Here is a 20,214-nt window from a genome sequence, read left to right as displayed (position 1 = left end):
AAGGTAAACAGACGGAAGTAACTGAGGCTGGGAAAACCCTCAGCCGCCAAAGCAGAGAACTAGAACCCGGGGATGCCAAGAAGGTAAACAGACAGAAGTAACTGAGGCGTGGAAAACCCTCAGCCGCCAAAGCAGAGAACTAGAACCAAGACATCAACCATGCAGTCTGCCACCAGGATGAGTACACAGATCTGCAAATGCCTGAGAGACCTGCAGGTTCAAGCAAAACCCATGTAGAGAAGGTACACAGCCTTGCATGAGTGATGGGTGAAGGGCTGATAAGCTAAAGACCCCTGACGGTGGTAAGCAGAACTGTTATCGCAACAGGGCCTAATGAGTCCATAGCCCACACAGGGCTGATTGGCAGAAGACCCCTGAAGGGGGTAAGAGTAACTTCAAGCAGACCATGGCCAAGTGTGGCTGTTGTCCAAGCTGCGCTGATAACCAGAGAGTCCAGAAGTTTGCCCTAGTGCTAATGTGAAATGGAATTAGCACTAAGGCAAACATTTCCCTGCTGCTAAAATTCATTCTTTTGAACTTGGGTAATTTTTACCTGGTGCGTGTTCCATGCCAGACTGCACTTGTCATTGTGCAATACTTTTCTAATATTTCCCGGCGGTGTTAGAAATAGATCAAATTATGCCCTACTGTTAAAACCCTGCAACTTTGCACTTCCACTGATGCAAAGTGTCTGTAATCTTGCCCTTGATGGTGCTTTTTACAATGTGCATTGGTGTTTAACGATAGTGGAACATTGGAAATGGCAAGCGACTGTTTGGAGCACTGGGTAATTCAGGCAACATGTATGTGCGAGATACATGTTAAACCATTTTCTTTTACTTTTGTGTTCCGCTATGTTAGAGAGAAAGCCCACTTTCTTAACTCATGTGGTATCCCCCTGCAGGCTTTGTTGGGTACTCTGGGTTTAGGAACTTATTTTTCTCCCAATCAGGCTTAATGCAGACTGAGTGTGCGGCTCTGTTAGATGTGCTCTGCCTTAAGAGTTCTTTTCATTTCCATGGCAGAGGTACACCTAAGTTACCCTTTAGTGTCCCATATAGTGTACCACATCTCTGTTAGTCGTGGACTAGGCTGGTGGCTAAGTTTGCCCTATGTAAATTGGTTCTACTGGATGGAATCCATTTTACTTGACTGGGTCCTTTTTTACCTACCTTCTCCATTTCACAAAATGGAGGTTGTCTTTCTTTGACTTGAAGACCTGAAGCGCCCCATGACTATCCCTTGTCTCTCTTTGTGGGTGTTTGTGAGAGTGGATGCATGTATTGCAGGTCTGGGGCTGTAGTCAGCCTCAAAACAGTGATGACTAGTATATGCAGATGCATGTTGGTATGCAGTGATTTTAACGAATATAAAACGAAGAATTGCATTTTTAACTAACTGAAAAGTCTAAAGAAAGACACATTTTTGAAAACTATATATATGGGGTTGGGAATGGGAAAAGTAGTTGTGGGGAAAAGTATTAATAAAAAAAGGGGGGATTTTGGAGGGGGGTGGCAGAGTGAGGGGTGTTGCAGCCCCCCAAAAACAATGACAACATATTTTTTTTTTTTAGATGTTTTTGGTTCATTAAAAAGGAATTCCTTGTTTTATGATTCGTTAAAATCACACTTAACTATGCCTGTCTCGGATAATGTGGATTCATTCCTTTGTGTGAGACACCCATACTAAATGCATGGATGTCTTTTGGAGGGCTGGTCTTTTGAATGATTCTTGGGGTGTGAATGGTCACTGTGATCACTTACCTCCTGTTGATAGAGATAAAAGCAGACCCCTTTACCCATTCATCTTACCTTTTACGGGAAATCTGTACCCATACTTTGGAAGTCCTGATGCTTGAGGCAGAACTGAAGCTCTGTATTTGCATACTCTGATGCTCCAAAGAATCTGACAGCAAATCTCTCCCTCTCCTGGATAACCAGAAGTACCCTTTCCCCTTTGTGGTGGGGACAGCTGGTTCACAAAACATGCTCAGAGGCCTCGTGGCTAGCTGACCAGAGACTCTTTGTCCCAGGATATCAGGATAGCACTCTGGTTCCATCTCCCCTTCATGGAAGCACAAGGAGCCTGTTCAGCCTCTGATCCTGCAACCGCAATGCTGAACTTGCCTCCCAATCCTTCTTTGGTGACTGCCTGCTTTCCAGTGTCACTCTACTAGCAAATCTTGAACATGCATTCTTCCTTGGGGGTCTTGGCAAGCTGGCCCCCTCCTCAGAAGGCGAATCATGTGCCCAATGATGGTGTGGGAGCCCTAAATTGAAGGCTACCACCAGTCATGCCTACTTTGTATTTCAGTTCTTGTGGCTCTTATCCTCGACCTGGGAATCACTGAATCATGAAAAATCACTCTTCCCAAGGGTCTTTGGATTTCTCCTGCACTGGCGACCTGCAACCTTAGGTGGTCACCAAATTACATGCACAGCCACAGCCTCTGAAAACTCCATCTGCCTTCTGTAGAACTGTTTTTTTTTGTTCCAGGGTATTGCTCGCCTAACACTCCAGCATTACCTATCAGCCTCTTCTATTTCTTCAGCCCGTGGCCCCTTCTTCATCATCAATGCTATCCCATTGGTCTCACTCCAGTGGACCTCCAGAAACTGCCTCTTGGGCTATGTTCTCTACCACCAGAGACTATCCCAAATCACTATTACTGGTCTCCCTTGGTCTTTTCAAACTTTCTATCCCATGTTTGAAAAGTGTTTTGCAGAAATGTGTGTTGCTTGCCTTTTACTGCGTTCTTCACTCAGGGAAAGACTGTTTTACTGAACTCTGAAACTGTTTTACTTGCTTATTACATTGCAGCATCTTTTATTCTGAAAAGTGTACTTACAGGAAATTGAAGTAATTTTTCTTTTTTTTCCTTTTCTTATATAAAGATCATATGTTTATGAAAAAATATAATGTGTGGACATTCTCTCCTTGGGTAAACATGAAAAGTGTGCACTGCACCAATTCACTCCACCTCCTGAGAATTAGCCCTAGGATGGTCTGTCATGAATACCACTTGGAAAGCCTGGTGTGCTTAACGGAATCGCTAGTAGTTCCTAAATCAGGAAGAAATACCTAAAGACCCTGACAACAAGGCTTAAGCAAATCTCACTAATAAGCTGATAAAATGTCAAATCACCCAGTGTCCTTACCCCAATCCGGAAGATATTTTCTTTTCTATTCTGGCTGACAGGTAAGAGTGATTTTCTACTCCTAATGAAATGGTAGGACAGAAATATGAAGAATGGTGGAAAGGTGTTGCACATTAGGGCTGCCACTTTCTAGGTTTCTTATCTGAGTACTTTTGGATTGGGGTCATTTGATTAGGTCAGGGGAACTATCTGTACAATAGAAACTTTGTTAGTGGTGGTATTTTATGGTCCATCAGAGCTGGAATCCACACAATTTTTGTGGCAGAATTAATGTTATTGTCGGCTTGACAAGTTTGTTATGTACAGAGGTTCTTTCATCTGAGATTGCTGCATTGAGCCGCAGTGAGCAGAGAGTGGCCCCATGGTGGAGCAGTGAGCTTCAGCCGTGGTTCCTGAGACTGAGTGGTGAGCCTGAGCTTGTGGTTCCTGAGGCAAGCAGGTGGAGTATGTCGGAGTAACCAGCATAAGCACGAGTAAGTAGAGTGGCTGAGGCCCAGTAACCAGGTTCATTGAAACCATTGCTGAAATAAGGTGGACTGGAGAACAGCGAGAAGTTCCAGTGGCATCTGTTGCCCCACGTGCTAGTTGTTTTTGTGAGGCACTGTGCGGCGGCACTCGCTCATTTTTATTTTCTCACCATTTTGCTCACCTTTTTAATTGCCATGAGAGGGGGATAATGACACAACACTAATTGGCATTCTATTTATTGTGTGCTAGTTGTGTTCATTGTAGTGAGCCCTACTTGCGTAGTGAGTGTGGCAAGTGTTGTCAGCAGTTGGTAGCCAAAAGGTGACTAAGAACAATCTATGTTGATAGGAGCTTTCCATACGTTGCCTAATATTCACCATGCTTAAGCGTGGTGTACAATATCATACTCGCAGTAAGACCTGTGTGGCTGTTTCTAAAGATGTTGATCTCACTGAAAGCATGCTGACATTTTTTGTGTGTAAGAGAGATAAGGACATACAGGTCAAAGAGCAGGTATTAAATGACAAAGCACCACTGGAGGCAGCGCCCTGTGTGGGGAAAAATATGACCTACTTCCCAGCACATGTTTGGGCAGCTGGAATGGCCCCGGCACATGCCTTGCAGGTCCCCAAGATGGTGGTACAATCTTGCAAGGTGACTCTTTGAAATCTCTTCAGTCTATTGACAACAATTTCCTCTTAAACCTGTGCTACAGTCTGCATTAGCGAAGCACTGCAGGCGTCCCAATTGGAGGCACAGAACGCTGCACTATCAGAACATCCCAATTTTAATTTGATGTCATTTTTCTGCAACCCCTGACTTGGAGAAACTCATTCATATGAGCAGTTGTCATACAATTAAGTGTTTTAGTAAAGGTGATGTGTCTGTAGACAAATGTTTAGAAGAGCTTGACAATTTGCATAACTTGCTTAAAGTGGTACTATCGATCGGTACAGAGATTTTAAAAGGGGAAAAAGGCAAACTTTGCCATGCTTAAATCTATTGATATAGCTGTGGGGGTACCAGTGATTTACTCTTCAACCCTGATTCAAAGTATCTCAGTGGAACCAGGGACTAAGTTTGAAAAAGGTGGCCTGGGGGATGACAATAGAGCAGCACATATTTCGATCCAGGATTCGTTCCCTGGGGAGGTGACCCCCATTGTGAGGGTTTGTGCCACATTTGTTTCCTTTCCACAGGCTAGTGGTGAAGCAGGACATAAATCTGCATCTAAAGCTGATTCTAATACTGACTTCTTTCAACCGTGAAAGAGAAGGCAGTGAAGGAAATATGCATCTAAATATGGTTGCTCAACTACCAAAAAACAGAATGCTGAACCTTCGGTGCCTTCGCTGGATTTCCCGCTCACGTGCAACAACCTTGAACCTGAATGTGACCTGGTGGAACAAGAACTGAGCCCAAAGCAGGTAAAAAAGAGACAACCTTTACAATGTCAAGGAATACTAAGGAGACCCTGGATCACTGGGTCTGTGTATCGACAAACACGCCTATGTAGTCCCTGGAAGGTTCAATTCAGGAGTATCAGTCATGTATTTATGATGACTTTAAAGCTTTGGCAAATTCACCTGTGGACGAAGAAGTGAGGAAAGTAGATAAACCCGCTCCCTCCACTTGTCCGCCCCTGGCAAGTCAACCTAGAGAGGCAGACAATGGTAAGCCATTAGCTCCAAATGTAGTAAGCAATTGTGCCCTTGTGGTGTTGAGATCCTGCGAAGGAACAAAATATTATGTTAACTGATGTATTTTCCAACTGAGAGAGTGTGTTCCTAGATCCACCAACAAGCCCTTCAGGTGTTACACATCTTCCATCATTTGAGGGTTATTACATCAAAGGACGTGGCTCTGCTTGAGATCCTTGAAACCAGTATGGATGCTAATTGGTCTTGTCTTCACTTCCACAACAGGATTGCGCAGAGTTCATGATGTTTATGTCTTCTCACTTCTTAAAAATTGGCTATCTGTTTGAATTTGGCTTTACTCACAAGTCTGGTCATGAGGGAACCTGTCTACAGAGCCTAAAATGTCTGCTCCCTCTGCTAAATCTATTGGGAAGCCCATGAGCAATGTGGAACATCTACAGAGTGGGGATCTGCAGGGTGAATGTGATGTGGGTAACTGATGTGACAAGAGATTCAAGGAAGGCTCACTTTCTATGATCGGTTGAAACATTAGAGGGCATGCTCATTTTGTAAATGGGCCCTGGGTTTGGATACATTTTTGTACTGTGATGTCTTTCTTTTTCAGGAAACCTGGTTAACTGCCAAGTTTTTTATAGATGGTTATGACTGTATTACCAGGGAAGCAACCAAGGGTAAGGTAGGCAGACATTGTGGGGGCTTTGCTATTGGTGCTAGGTGGATGACTGTGTGTAGGAGTATCCAACCAGTTTATGCTAAGTGCCCAAGGATTGTTGGTTATTATTTATGATCTTCCTGGAGGAGCTTATACATGTAAAATTATGAACTTCCTTAAGCAGTACTTAATGAATGGTATTGGTAATATCATGGTGGTGAGATCATTATATCTGGGATTTCAATGCCTAGTGTGATCGGGAAGTTGGGGCCATTAGAGCAGGAGTAAATCTTGCAAGTTCCATTTCAACATACCACTTCCTTCAAATTAAGCAACGGGCTAGGTGGACTAGTTTTATTAATGGATATGGGTTGGAATACCGTAATCTGGTGGGTAGTAAGGCTTCTGTTGATAATGTGACCTGTACTAATGGTAGGGTTGCAAGCCGCCTGGACTGTATATTTGTGGCTCATCAGTCACTCCTTAGTCTCAGGGCCGTACCATGCAGTGCACCTCCTACAGTGATCATAGCATCTTGAAGCTAGACTTTGATAGACCAAGTCAACATGTCTGTATTCAGTTGTCTGCACAATACAAAGTAAACAACCAGGGCATTTCTGGAAATCTGGTGATGGATGTTCAATGCTAACTAGGATTGCTAATCAATAAATCCTCTTAATTTTGTGATGGCTGTTCACATTTAGGTATGAATTTATTTGCTAATTGATTAGAAGCAGTATAGAACTTAACATCATAGACCTCTTTCACTGAAGAGTATTTAACCTCTTGTAAAGAAGGGGCTAAGGGGAATTTGTTGAGGGTTACACGTTTTTAGACTTCACACAAATGCAAAGCAGCAAAAAAGGCTATTATAATGCAAGGCTCTTCAATGTCTGACAGTGCATAAGCATTCTGGCCTAGTGATGTAATCTGCACCAGTATCCCCAATATTTGAAAAAGTTTGACCAGCTTTGGGCCAGCATTTATAATTCAGTTTTGTTTGTGCCCTCCATCTTGGGATTCTCTGTCCTCCTTCCACTCGCTTGGATCCCTAGTAAATATCTGTCTCTAAGCATTGTTCTCATGGTCATCTTCTTCCTTTCTTTGAATCAGAGGCACTTTGGAGGCGCTCGCTCCAAGCGGTCTGCCACACACTGCTAATGGTTAGCCTACTTTCTTACCATCCGCCAAAGAAGAGGCACTCGCTATAAGTGGTCTGCCACTCTATGTTAATGGTTGTCTTTCTCTCTTTCTATTTCTCTTTCTCTCTCCCTCTCTCTCTCTCACACTCTCTCTCTCCCCCTTTCTCCCACTTTTCCTGCCTTCCTTTTTTATTATAAGCAGTAAGTCACAATTAACTAATAGTCCTAGTTTTCTTTTTTAAATTTGAGTTATGCATGTGTATGTGGTCAGTCACACCATGCTAATTTCATACCCACGTCCACAATGGGGATACATGACTTCATAAAGTGGCTGATGGAACTGGGGCACTAATCGTTTGTTTTTGAACTTGTGAGATGCACTGCCGTTTCGCAAACCAAACAAAGAAAATGCCTGCCAAGGAGCAGAAGAAGGGACTATATGTAGTCCCTTCTCCCTTTCCATGGTGGCCGAAAAAGACATGCCGGTTTCCAGTACAGGAAAGAATGTTGCGGGATGTGGCATGGAAACCCAGTGAGGTGTGAGATTCACAGGCTTGTAACAGCGGCATTGCAGTAAATCGCGGGTGCTGTAACAAAGATAAAACTTCTTGCCAGGTACAACAAGATAAAATATACATTATACATCATAAATACAAGGACAAAAAATCATACACAAGAATTTATAAAATGTACATGCAAAGCCCAAGCAGAGGGTATTTTCATCCCTCATTATTTTAAGCAGCCCATAGGCTGAAACAACAGTCCTTGTTTGCCACCACACAAATAAGGGTCTTAAATATCATCTCCTTAGGGATATATATAAGGAGAAGATACAAATAAAGTGCATAACATCTTCCACCAAAGTAGTACAGAAAGGTAATTTATCTAGAGAGTCTTTATTCCATCGTGCAACAAGGTAATGAACCAGAAGAATTCCTAATCCAAACCCTATCGTCAGTCTTCTCGATCCTTTTTGCAAGCGATAACTAGATACGATTCTAGCAAAAAAACACTTTTGAACACTAGAAATTCTAGCACCACCTTATTTCCCCAATGACTGTTTGCATATCTCATTGAAAAAGCAATTACCCTACACCCCCCTCAAAACAAATTTGTAATTATGACCCAACCAAAGAGTGTCCTTCCACAGCTGACGAATGTCCAACAATATGGCCATATTTTTGATAAATTTAAACCATGGAAACCTGTTACACCATTTTGATGCAGCAGGTCTCTCATTCCCTCCCAGTATCGTACAAGTTCACTCGTATGCCAGATGTGCAACCAGTATAGTAATGGTCGCAGCTGTATCAGATACTCCAGCCCATAGCCACCCAACTGAAGATTGATTGGTAAATTCTGAGCACTTTTGGGAAGATTAAGAGCCGCTTTAGTAATTTATTTTCCTACCAAGCCAAACCGCGGACATCTGAATACCCCCACAATTCTGCTCCAAATAATGCAGCATGCACACCCTGCATTCTATAAATGTCCAAAGCAGGGGAAATACTTCTCCCTCCATACTGATTGTTGAACCTAATCACTGCCAAACCCTGCTAGACAGGGTGTTTAAGCTGTTCTCTACCTGGCTACTCCAACTGCAATTATGGCAAACCAATAGCCACTGAGAGACATAACCCTCCACCTGTTCCAATTTAAGGATACCCATATAAAATAAACAAGATTTACACGTATGATAGTTCTTAGGGCTAAGCATCATAGCTTAAGACTATATGTCTAATGACCACATTCAACATGCCCCAATACTTGGAAGGCTCAATTTGTACAGCTACTTGATCACAGTCACATTGTAATTGCCATTACTCTGTTTTGAACACATGGACCTTGTTGTAAATTGCTTGTATTTTAGTGAAATACCCCTACTCTAATCATAGGATATGAAATCATGATGGAGACTGTCTGGGATAAGAATTGTGATTTTGAGGAAAACTTTGGGAGGTGAAATCTGGTATCAAAGCAGGGTTGAGGTGCACACCAGTACTTTAGCAGGCTAGGAGATGCATATCCTGGGCTTCTATTTCAAAATGCTTTTATTGTAGGCTTCTAATATAGCGTACATTAGCTTCACCTATGGTTCACTTGGATGTGCTGTAGGACCTCATCTGGCTTCATCAGTGTTTTTTTGATTGAATTTGCCAGTGGCCACTATATCCCTAATGTTCAGCATACAACATTTTCTTTAACTTTTAATCCCACCATCCTATTGGCTTCACATGGCTGTAAACATGTTATGTACTGTTGCTCACACTAATTTGCCCTGTGAAAGTTAATTTTGGTACTCTGGCACACTGAGCACATTTATGACTTTTGAGCGACAAGTGAATTTAGATTTAATAAAAAGACAAGTAAAGGGCCATAACTGGAGGATTAATCAACAATTTGTAAGAAATGTTGGTGATGTAGGAGCAGCATAGCAAGAGTCTAGTGGCTTAACAGAAAATCATTGGTTACATTTGTTTTACGTGTTTGTTTATGGATCTCTGTTTTATGTGATGTGTGCAGTGGAATGTTGGCATCACATGGCCGAGAGGCTTTAAATATTTATACACATTTTTTTAGGTGTACTGCCAGTGATGCACGATCAAGCTGTTTTCTTCAAATCATATGTGCAGTTTGTAAGTCGCTGCACAGAGGAAAGAACAGCTACGGCAGTAGATGCCAGGTCTGCATTTACAAGGTCTTGTTAGGAAACCCCTAATAGACAACCTTTACAACATTGTGTTTTAAGGGGTGTACAACATTATTATTTACTAAAGTAACAGTTTACTCAAAATACTGGAATTAATACTTTTTGCAAAGGTTTACAAACATTGTAAATGCTGTAAACCAAATGTTTACTAAAATATTGTCAATTTTGATGTATACACTAGGTTTGCAAAGGTTTAAAAATAGTCAATGCTGTAAACCAAATGTTTACTGATATTGACGCATTTGAGGTGTACACTAAGTTTGCAAAGGTTTACAAATAACCGTTTTCTTTGTAAATGAAATGTTCAACTGTGCATGACACATTAAGTGTACATTAGGTTTACAAAGTATTCCTGTTTTGTAAACCATGGAAAACTTAGTGTTTACAAACGCCTGGAACATAAAGTCCAAATGGACTTGCATAACTAAATGGTTTGCCTATGTTTAAACTCGATGTAAACCAAATGTTTGCACACAAGTTTCAAACAGGTGCAAACCTTTGTAAACCTACAGTTTGTATAGGTTTGCACCCTGTTTACCAAATGTGTAAACCATAATTTTCATGCAGTGGAAGATGCCTTCCAAGAAGACCCCAGATTGAGCTTTGCATCACTAAATACAGACGACCCATTTGTTTATCTGCCCAGATATAGAATTTCATCATGAATATAGAACCTCTTCAAAAGCACCACAAGCCCCATAATGCTCTTTGGTCAAATTAGTAAAAGGTTCCTACAAGACTGCACCTATCGTAATTCAACGTGCCTCAATTAGGGCGAATAGCCTGAAAAATTACATATCCATTTTCACCAAGACTCAGGACTGCGTGTCTTAGAATTCCATGTGCCTAGCAGTATGGATAACGCTCTGTAGCTCTAAATGTTCCAGTACAAACACTGTCTCAATATGGAAGGTCATTGAAAACATTAAATGTTGCAAATCTCACAAAATGCTATGTTTAGTTCAGATACAGGTGGGGGTTTGAGACCTGAAAGTCGTCAGGACTTGACTTTTTTAAGGCTAGCACTAATTTTTTGGAGAGCAGAATTAAAGGTATCCTATATCCAAACAGAGAAATCACTAGCACTAACACACCGTCTCTTATTCGTCTGGATACAAGTCTGGGTATGAGGCAAAACGCAGAAACATATAAAGGTACCATGGATAGGGGAGAAAATGCAACAACCACTTTCACAACACAGGACGCAGGAGCAGAACAGAAGACATAGCACATTGTGCTAAGAAATAGCAGAATTCCTACGTGTTTGCGTCATTCTACAAGCATCCTTTGGACACGCAATTTTATTGGGACGCCAAAAACATCCACGACACAATTAGAGAACAGGTTTGCTTTCGTCCAAACACCTGAATGCAAGTTCATGTTTCAAGGTTCCTTGATTAAGTGTCTCCCTGCTTTTTAATTATTGTATGTTTCAAGCTGGTTCTGTTTATACAAATGAAAGCAGCCGGATTTTCAAACGAAAGTTATTCACTGAACATGACATATATGTCTTGTGTGCCTTGGCATTGGAAATGTACACACAGGAAATTTGAAAACATTAAGCTCATTCATCTCTAGAGTCCCCTTTTGTAACCTAATTGCCTGCACCTTGGTGCGGACACACAGCCGTAGATGCCAAACCAGTATCATGTATTGGTACCAGATACATGTTCACCTTCTAGATGTGATGCTAGAATCCCTTCTGCAGGGAATTCTATTTGGTTATAGTTTGAGGAAAAGAAGTGGACTTTAGAACTGTGTCCAAGAAAGAGAAGAATTGTATGTTTCTATGGCCTTGCTTGCCCACTTTCTGGACTCTGCTCTGAGATCGCCTCCAAGCATTACCAGACCCTAAAAGCAAGTGACCTCCAGGGTACTAACAGCTCTTTTCCATGCTTCTCCAACTCTCCTTTTCTGCTCTAAAGAGCCTCTTCCACCCCACAAAAAAGCACTGTCCTTCTAGCGAGCATTTATGTTTCAGTCTCTGATCCGGAGGTGATGTCTTGCTGAAACGCTAGTTCCTGTCACGATTACCTGATACCTCTGTGCATCAAAGGAATTGTCTAAGGGGCTCTGCACATTATTGTCTGATTGTGATCTATTTCACTAATATCTCTGCAGCTTAGACTGACTAATTACCCACACGTATATATTCCCCACGTTTTAATGCATAGGTTTAGAATATCAGAGGGTATTCTGTTTCCTTGACCGGGGGTTACACCTTAGTCAATACAATGGAAATAACGCTCTAATGATCCTACTACTTCCTCCACAACTGTTCTCTAACCGCCAGATGCAGCGAATGTGGAAACTACTTCATCATTTCTTTGATTTGGGCATAATTGAAACAGGAGAAGAGTCAAGTGTGTACACTTGCATTCTGCCTCCAAAAGGAAAAAAGAACCCCCACACTCACCGAGTTGTGTTACTTGTATGTGTTCATTAGAAGAGTGTGTTTTCTGTTCTTGTTCTTCATAACAGCATTATTTCATGAACTGGCGATGTACACACACATTGGGTTTGAGCTGTGGCTTGGAAAGCAGAAAAGATGTTCAGAGATCCTATGTGAGTAGTGATCGAGGAAGGCTTATGCTACAGCTGTGTCTGTTTCCAGTTTCTAGCACTGACTCAAGGAGGACACACCTGACAATTAATGATCTAACAGATCAAAGGAGTCTCTTCACAGGGAGTGCCTTACAGAGAATGATCACACTTTCACCAGCTTTCAAAGAGGGACGGAAACATTGACCAACATGGCCCACTTTGGCTAAGTAAAGACACCAGTTTAGACCTTCAGTAACCCATAAACGGCTGGATTCCTGCTAACCTGGGACACAGGCGAAAAGCTGAAGTGGATATTTACAGCCCCTCCTAGATGGAAGAGCTTTGGAGAGAGATGCTTGCATGTGTTGTAACAATAGGTTTCCTGTCTGCAATGTGGGATTATGGCAAGATTAGGAGATTGAAGATTGTAAAAAGGTAGTTCCTAGCGATTAGACACAAAGATTTATTAGAAGTTAGTGAGGCATCGAGAAATATTACATGGGGTTTAAGAACATATAGCAAGTCAGAGCTGGTGCTGTCCACACGTGCATGACTTCACCTCCTTACACTTTGTGAAGTTTAGCACAAAACCGTATAAACTTCACGACTTTGCAATTATTTTCATCTGGCATCTCTAAATGCTGCAAATCAGGTCTGGTGAGTGTTTAATTATGGATGTCAAATTATAAGTGTGACAAATAGTGCTCTTACAGCTGTAACCGAAAAACAATAACTGCTAAGGTATTACCACCTGAACCAAGTTGGTACAGAGAAATAGTCCCTCAAATATATGTTTGTTGATATTTTGTCTCACACAGCAATTACGTAGAGGTCCTCACAAGGTGGGAATGGCTGTAAACTTGATGAAAGGCTTAAGGCGGATATTGATCATCATTATAATCATCATCATCATCATCCCATAAAGGGGATGATGATGGCAGTGACCCACTATGGACTCTGGGAGACCCTGGTAAAAGGAAGATGCAATACATGCTGATCCATTCTAGTAGTGATGATGATAACACAACTGGATTGATCTCTGGACATGTACAATCGAGGAGCAACATGAGTACAGCACCAAACAACCAGAGCATGTGGTAACCATTAGTGCTTTCTTGTTTCCACGAAAACTAAATGACAGCAGAATAGCAAGTCAGCCAAGCATAACTGGAAAGACAGTGGCAGAAACAGGTATCAGTAAAATAAACCCAGGGGCCTGCCGCTCATCAGAAACCACTACAAAATCAGCCAGCAGCATGGCCATAATAGGAAGCTCTATCACTGACGTTTCATTCTCTTTAGGATGAAAAAGACATTGAAAATTGCAAGGCAAACATGGCCACAGGTTGAACCTTTGGAGGCAAACAATTGCATCAGAGGATGCCATTATTTTAAAATATAGATATCTATATTAATTGTCAGAGAAGTTTGAACAATACCTTGCCCCATTCACACCCAGGCAAGAAACGAGTTTGAGTTGTGTTTTGTTTCCTTTTTAGGACACACAATATATTTTAAATGTTATGTTTGCAATCAACCCCCTTTTGTTCTGGATTATCTTTGGTGTAGCCACAAACTTGTTAAACATAGAGAGGCTATACTGGCCTTCTTGAGACAAGAGGGGAGAATATCAGTTCCTTGGTGCACCTATGTCAAAAACAAGCTAACTGAAATTGGCCAGGTGGAACTCTGCACAAAGTCAACAGCAATAAATACCCTCCGCAAATGTAATGTGATAAGAGCCTTCGAAATTAAAATAAACAAAGAAAAGATAAGCAACATTTTTTAATTCCTTGTTCTTATCAACTTACTTGGAGAATAAACTATTGCCAGACTATAAGGTTCCTTTCAGGTACCCTAGAAATGTTTTACATATAGCTGATTCTATGGGTCTCGTCAGGAGTCTGGCAGTATCCTGGTGGTAATATTAGCACAATATCGCCAGCGCAAATCACGAGTAGCAGTACAGCAGTAAATTCCAGATGCGTCTAGCACCTGTGTTTCCAGGTGCTCTCATTTCAGCCAGATATAAAAACTGAGATACAGTCAGAGGTGTCATTTGTTCATGATCACACATTTGGGGAATGTCATTTTCCAGATTCAACGTGGGTCCATACGTAAAACAAACATAATGCACTACTTGTAACAGGGTAACCAAAATCTCTAACACAGGCTACAGCTAATGTATGAAACATCCATAGATCAATGGACACAGAAATACTCATTATATGAGGCATTGCATTGTTAAACAAGCAAAAAAAGCACTGACCTTGGGAGGTGTGCGCTGCTTTGTACCCAGGAGCAAAGTTCTGCACAAGCAAGGTTGGAAAATCAAATAATTGACCAGGATGTAGTATCAACACAATTCCCGGGTTATAAATGTGTCTATGAGTCAGCTAACACTATGATAGAAGAAACCTATTAGACTGGTTGTCGTGTACACAGGGGAGTGCACCTGATAATGTTATCTTTGCTGGAGTATAATACCTGGGAAAGATCCTTTTAAAAGAACCCCCACAGTTTGTGTTATCTACGCGTAATACTGGGTGTCAGACTTAAAAAATGAATACATAAATACATAAATAAATATTGTAATGTCATTTCTGCACACATACATTTGTGGCACCACGCAGTTATTTTGAATTGAAAACACCCATGCGTTGCTTCTCACCAGAGGAATCATTGTTATACTTCAAGGCATGCACTGCACACTGCCCCTTTGTCAGACAATGGTGTAGCACAACATTTAGGAGCCTGACTGTGAGCCATTCTGTGGGGGCTCCCTCAAGCCTCTAAACAAAGCACAGGGCACGCCACACCGCGTGCCGGCCTGGACCACCATGTGTGCACAATGTCCTTGATAATGATGACGCTGCAGGTGCAGGCACTACTACAAGTGAAAGAAGTAAATTCTGTTTTTTATTCAAAGATTACATGTTTCACATAGTGTAGCAAGAAGGGGGCAGTGCCTGGTCCGCAAATATACCAGCCTCCTTTGAGTTGTTTTTTTGGAGGGTGTACATATTTGCTACAAGTATGCATTTGTGACTGAGCATAGCGAGGGAGCCTGAACTAACAAAAATGTGTTTGAGGGTTCAGGGGGATTCTTCCCTTGCCCTGAGGAAATGTTTTGAATAATGGGTTCAAATGGTGCATTACACAGCAAGCTTTCTATGAAAAGGTGGGTAAGGTGGGTAAAAGGCCAACAATTTGGGTAAAAGGTGGGGTACATCATGAAAAAAGTGCACAGGGCATTTTACAATGCATTATCATGCCAGTCCCTGCAATATATGCCAGTATAAAAAACATTTTTATGCTGGCTGTGCCCATACATTTCCATGCTGGCTCCACCAACATATGCTAGTATTCCCATATACAACCATACTCATGTTCGCTTTAAGAATGTTTGTATAGTAATATTACTTGAACTGGGCACAAAACTGGTTCTGTATGCCAGTATTCCTATGTAAGAACATATGTTGGTTTGGACATTAAATGTGACATGTCACAATAGGAAAACCTGTCCAAGCTGGTTCTGTAATTCACTGCAATTCAGTCTAGACCCATAAGAACACTTAACATCCTTGATTCATCATAGATGTTCAGTTAACACAAATTCATGCTACATTAAAGACTATACAAGCTGCTACATCACTACATATCATGCATGCTTTTTTTCAAGATGTAGTGTTATACATGTCATGCCACAGTAAGCAACGGCATGATTGACTGGACCAAAAGGCCAGTCTAACCAGGTAATGAAACATATGAACTTGGCATAGCAGGAAAATACTAGTAAAGCATGCAACGTCAATAACGGATGTGTCAAATATCCTTTAGTGACCCCAGTCTCCCAGGGCCGTACACGCACATGCATACATGCATCCCCTTTTACACACCGGTCACTCACCCATTCATCTCCTCTCACATTCATTCACACTGCAGTCACCACACAGGAACACACCCACCCACCCAAAACATTCACACATGCACTGCCACATTCATACTCACCAGTCACTCACTCACATCTTCTCTTACATCCACTCATTGCATTCTCTACACAGACATCCACCGACCCACCCAAGACATTCAAAAATACACCATCACATTCATACATATTCACCCACCAGTCACTCACACATGCAACTTTCTTTTCTTAACTCCACCTATTGCCTTCTCTACACAGGCCCATACCCACCTGCCCAGAACATTCAACACTACACTATCACATTCATACTTATTCAGCCACCAGTGACTCAGTCGCAACTTCTCTTACATCCATGCATTGAATTCTCTACACAGGCACAAAATCACCCACCCACCCAGAGCATTCAAAAACACACCATCACATGTGTGCTCATTCACCCATGGGTGAATGAGCACACATGTGATGGTGTGTTTTTGAATGCCACCTTTTCTTACCTCCACCCTTTGCATTCTCTACACAAGCACACACTTACCCAACTAGAACATTCAAAAACAAACCTTTATATTCATACTTTATTCACCCACCAGTCACTCACACCTCCTGCCTTTCCTGTGTACCTTTATCATTACACCACCGTCCCCCTTTCCCTAATGTAAGTAGCACCTAGATATCTGAGGGTTCAGCACGCTGCAACAAATGCAAAAAATAAATACACCTTTTCTTATCTCCACCTATTACATTCTCTACACAGGCACACCCCACCCACCCAGAACATTCAAAAACACACCATCACATTCATACTCATTCACCCACCAGTCACTCACACCTGCTCTTACAGCCATGCATTTCATTCTCTACACAGGCACAAACCCACCCGCAGCATTCAATAACACACCATCACATTCATACTCATTCACCCACCAGTCACTCACTCACACCTTCTCTTACATCCACTCATTGTATTCTCTACACAGGCACAAACCCACCCACCTAGAACATTTAAAAAGACACATCACATCACATTACTTCTCATTCACCCAACATTCACATACATACATCTGACACGCACTTCACACATGCAAAATACACATCATATTTCTTTTTAAAAGCCTTCTTACCTTTTTCTTGCAGCCTCGATTTGTCCTTCCAGGCCTCCCTGAGCTCCTCTGTGCTGCTCATAAATAGGAACTAGGAAGCAGCGAGAACTTCATGTTTCCTACATGTGAGCTCTGAGGACGCCAAGGGGGAAGGTGTTGTAGCTGGGACCCACCTGGGAATGGCAGGTCGTGTGTTGTGTGTCTCATTTCGCTTTGTCAAGAAAATCCTAATCCATTTCCACATTGTTCTTGATTCCGTTCTCCTGGCTCCAGTCTGGGTTTCCTATTTTGCTCCCAATTGCACTCTGAAAGTTGGAGTCCTGCAACAGAAAAGAGAGAACCGTGGCCAGAAGACATCTCGCCCACTGTTACCTCCAGGCCACCAAATGATTATGTCCTCGCAAAGTGATTCATGGCCTGAGCGTTATGGGATGTATGGTTCTATGTGTTCCGGCAAGCTATATGCAGCATTGTTCTGCAGATCTCCCTCAATTCCGGCCCACTGTGGTGTTGTATTCTTCACACTGGGAGTGCCTAGCTTCTCCTCACCCAAACTTAGAGCTCAGCTGTGCACATCGGAGTGTTATGGCCGGGGTTCCCAGACCTCTGCGGTTTATTGATCTCCTATGCCCCTACCCCGCGCGGCAGCTGCCAATGTGCGGGGTTGATTATGTTCTGGTGGAACATGTGCTTATGAACATAGTCTGAAGTGTGATCCTTCTTCTTGAGCAAGTGGGTGTGCTTCCTCAGGCTGCTATGACTGCCTGGGGCCGATAGCTCGATGCCTCTCTTTAATGCTATTTCCAACCACCTCTGCTGTGTCTCAGTGTTCTGAGGATGTTTCAGGACATTGAACGCCTGGTCCTTGATCCTATATGGCATTGCTGGGGTTCAAGAGGGCCTGTCCTTTTACCAGTAAACCATCACCCTGTGGTCTCCGACGTGTCCACAGGGCACATGTGTCTCCCAATGAACGCCTCCTCTGCTGGGCCTGCACACTACAGTTTAAGCATCATCGCTGATGTTCTCTGCCTGTTGGTGGTCTCTTCATCCCGGGGCTCATCTATTGCCTGGGCAGGCCATCCCAGTGCCCAATGGTGGGTCTCTCAGCTCAGACGCCACCTGGATGTTGCTGGCGTGCTGCCGCTGTCTGTGTCCCAGTTTGCACTCCTATTGCCTATGGTGACCTGGTGGTTGTTATTCTGGTGTCATTGCATGAGGGCAGGTGAGCTATAGCCACCGCACTCCCTTACTGGGGGGAGCAGCTGTAATTAGGAGCACTCAGGCTCTTCATATTCTGATGACTACCGTGGCCTTCCAGCTATGAGAGGGAGGGGGGGCGTTACTATTTGCTGGGAGATTTCAGTCTTGTGGGTTTACCCTTCACCCTCAGCTCCTTACCACAGTTTCTCTGTTCACCCTGCACCCTCTACCGCAGCCCAGCCCGCGCTGGTGCCTCCTTTGTTGCACCCTGGCACTCCATGTGTACTGGTTGGTCTTCACAGTCGCTCAGCAGGGCACTGTAGTCAGGGGGGCACTGTTATATTTAGTGATGTGAGTCTTCCTGGGCCCCCACCACCTCTCAGCTCTTTACCACTAGCACCGGACACAGCCGCTCTGCTTCCTCCTAGATTCAGCGCTGCGCCAGCTGCCCTTCTGCGGACGCCCGCCCTCAGTGGTGTTACACATGTGTATACACGTACTGCAGCTCCGCTGCCATTGCTCCGGACCGTCTCGCTCCCGTCGGTGCTTAGTTTTTGCAGGTCCATGCTCCCATTTGCAGCGGCCCGAGATCCATGTCCCCTGCAGGTGTTGCGTAATGTGGCCTTGTGGTCCTCCGCTACAGCCAAGGACACCAGCGTGTCTTTGTTCATGCAAGTCGCCCCAGTTTCCGGCAACCTGCAGGCTAATCAGTCCTCTGCTCTCCAGCCTCTATTCAGTTATAAACGGTCCTCCAGTGCGGGTGTCACTATCCGCCATGGACTTGGTCATGATTACTCCCTTACACGGGCACAGTTTGTCCTTTCACTGTAGCTCTGCCCTCGGAGCTCTGGCCGCCATTTTGGTCTCCTCTGCAGCTCCAGCTGTCCTTAGGATCTCGCAGAGAGATCAGTCGCCCCGGTGCACTTTTGTTGGATACAGCTCTGCATAGTATCTTCCCCCTGCTACACGCCACTTCCAGTTACAGTGTAACGTTCCAGTCTGCTGTATGTGTCCGATCAATGCTAGGATCTTCAGGAGCTCCTGAAGAACATGTCCTCCTTACATGGCCTCTAGCCATGCCCCCTCTCTTTATTTCTAAGGACACTGATGAACTGCATTTGTTTATTGTCCATATTTTGAGAAAATATAAACGCAGAAGGGCACGTTTTAAAAAAGCAATGTGTGCAGTGCCCAATGGTGAGTCTCCCAGCTCAGACGGCACCTGGATGTTGCTGGCATGCTGCCGCAGTGTGTGTGTCCCAGTTTGCACTCCGATTGCCTATGGCAGTCTGGTGGCTGTTAATTTGGTGTCATTGCATGGGGGCAGGTGAGCTCTAGCCACCGCACTCCCTTACTGGGGGGAGCGGCTGTAATTAGGAGCACTCAGGCTCTTCGTAGTCTGATGACTACAGTGGCCTTCCAGCTATGAGCGGGAGGAGCGGGGCGTTAATATTCGCTGGGTGATTTCAGTCTTGTGGGCTTCCCCTTCCCCCTCAGCTCCTTACCACAGTTGCTCTGTTCACCCTGCACCCTCTCACCAGCAGCCCAGCCCGCGCTGGTGTCTCCTTTGTTGCACCCTGGCGCTCCATGTGTACTGGTCTTCACGGTCGCTCAGCGGGGCACTGCAGTCAGGGGGCACTCTTATATTTAG

The sequence above is a fragment of the Ambystoma mexicanum genome, chromosome 7p, assembly GCF_040938575.1.
Source record: "Ambystoma mexicanum isolate Mex_15411 chromosome 7p, UKY_AmexF1_1, whole genome shotgun sequence".
Classification (NCBI taxonomy): domain Eukaryota; kingdom Metazoa; phylum Chordata; class Amphibia; order Caudata; family Ambystomatidae; genus Ambystoma; species Ambystoma mexicanum.
This window is presented reverse-complemented; position numbering follows the sequence as displayed.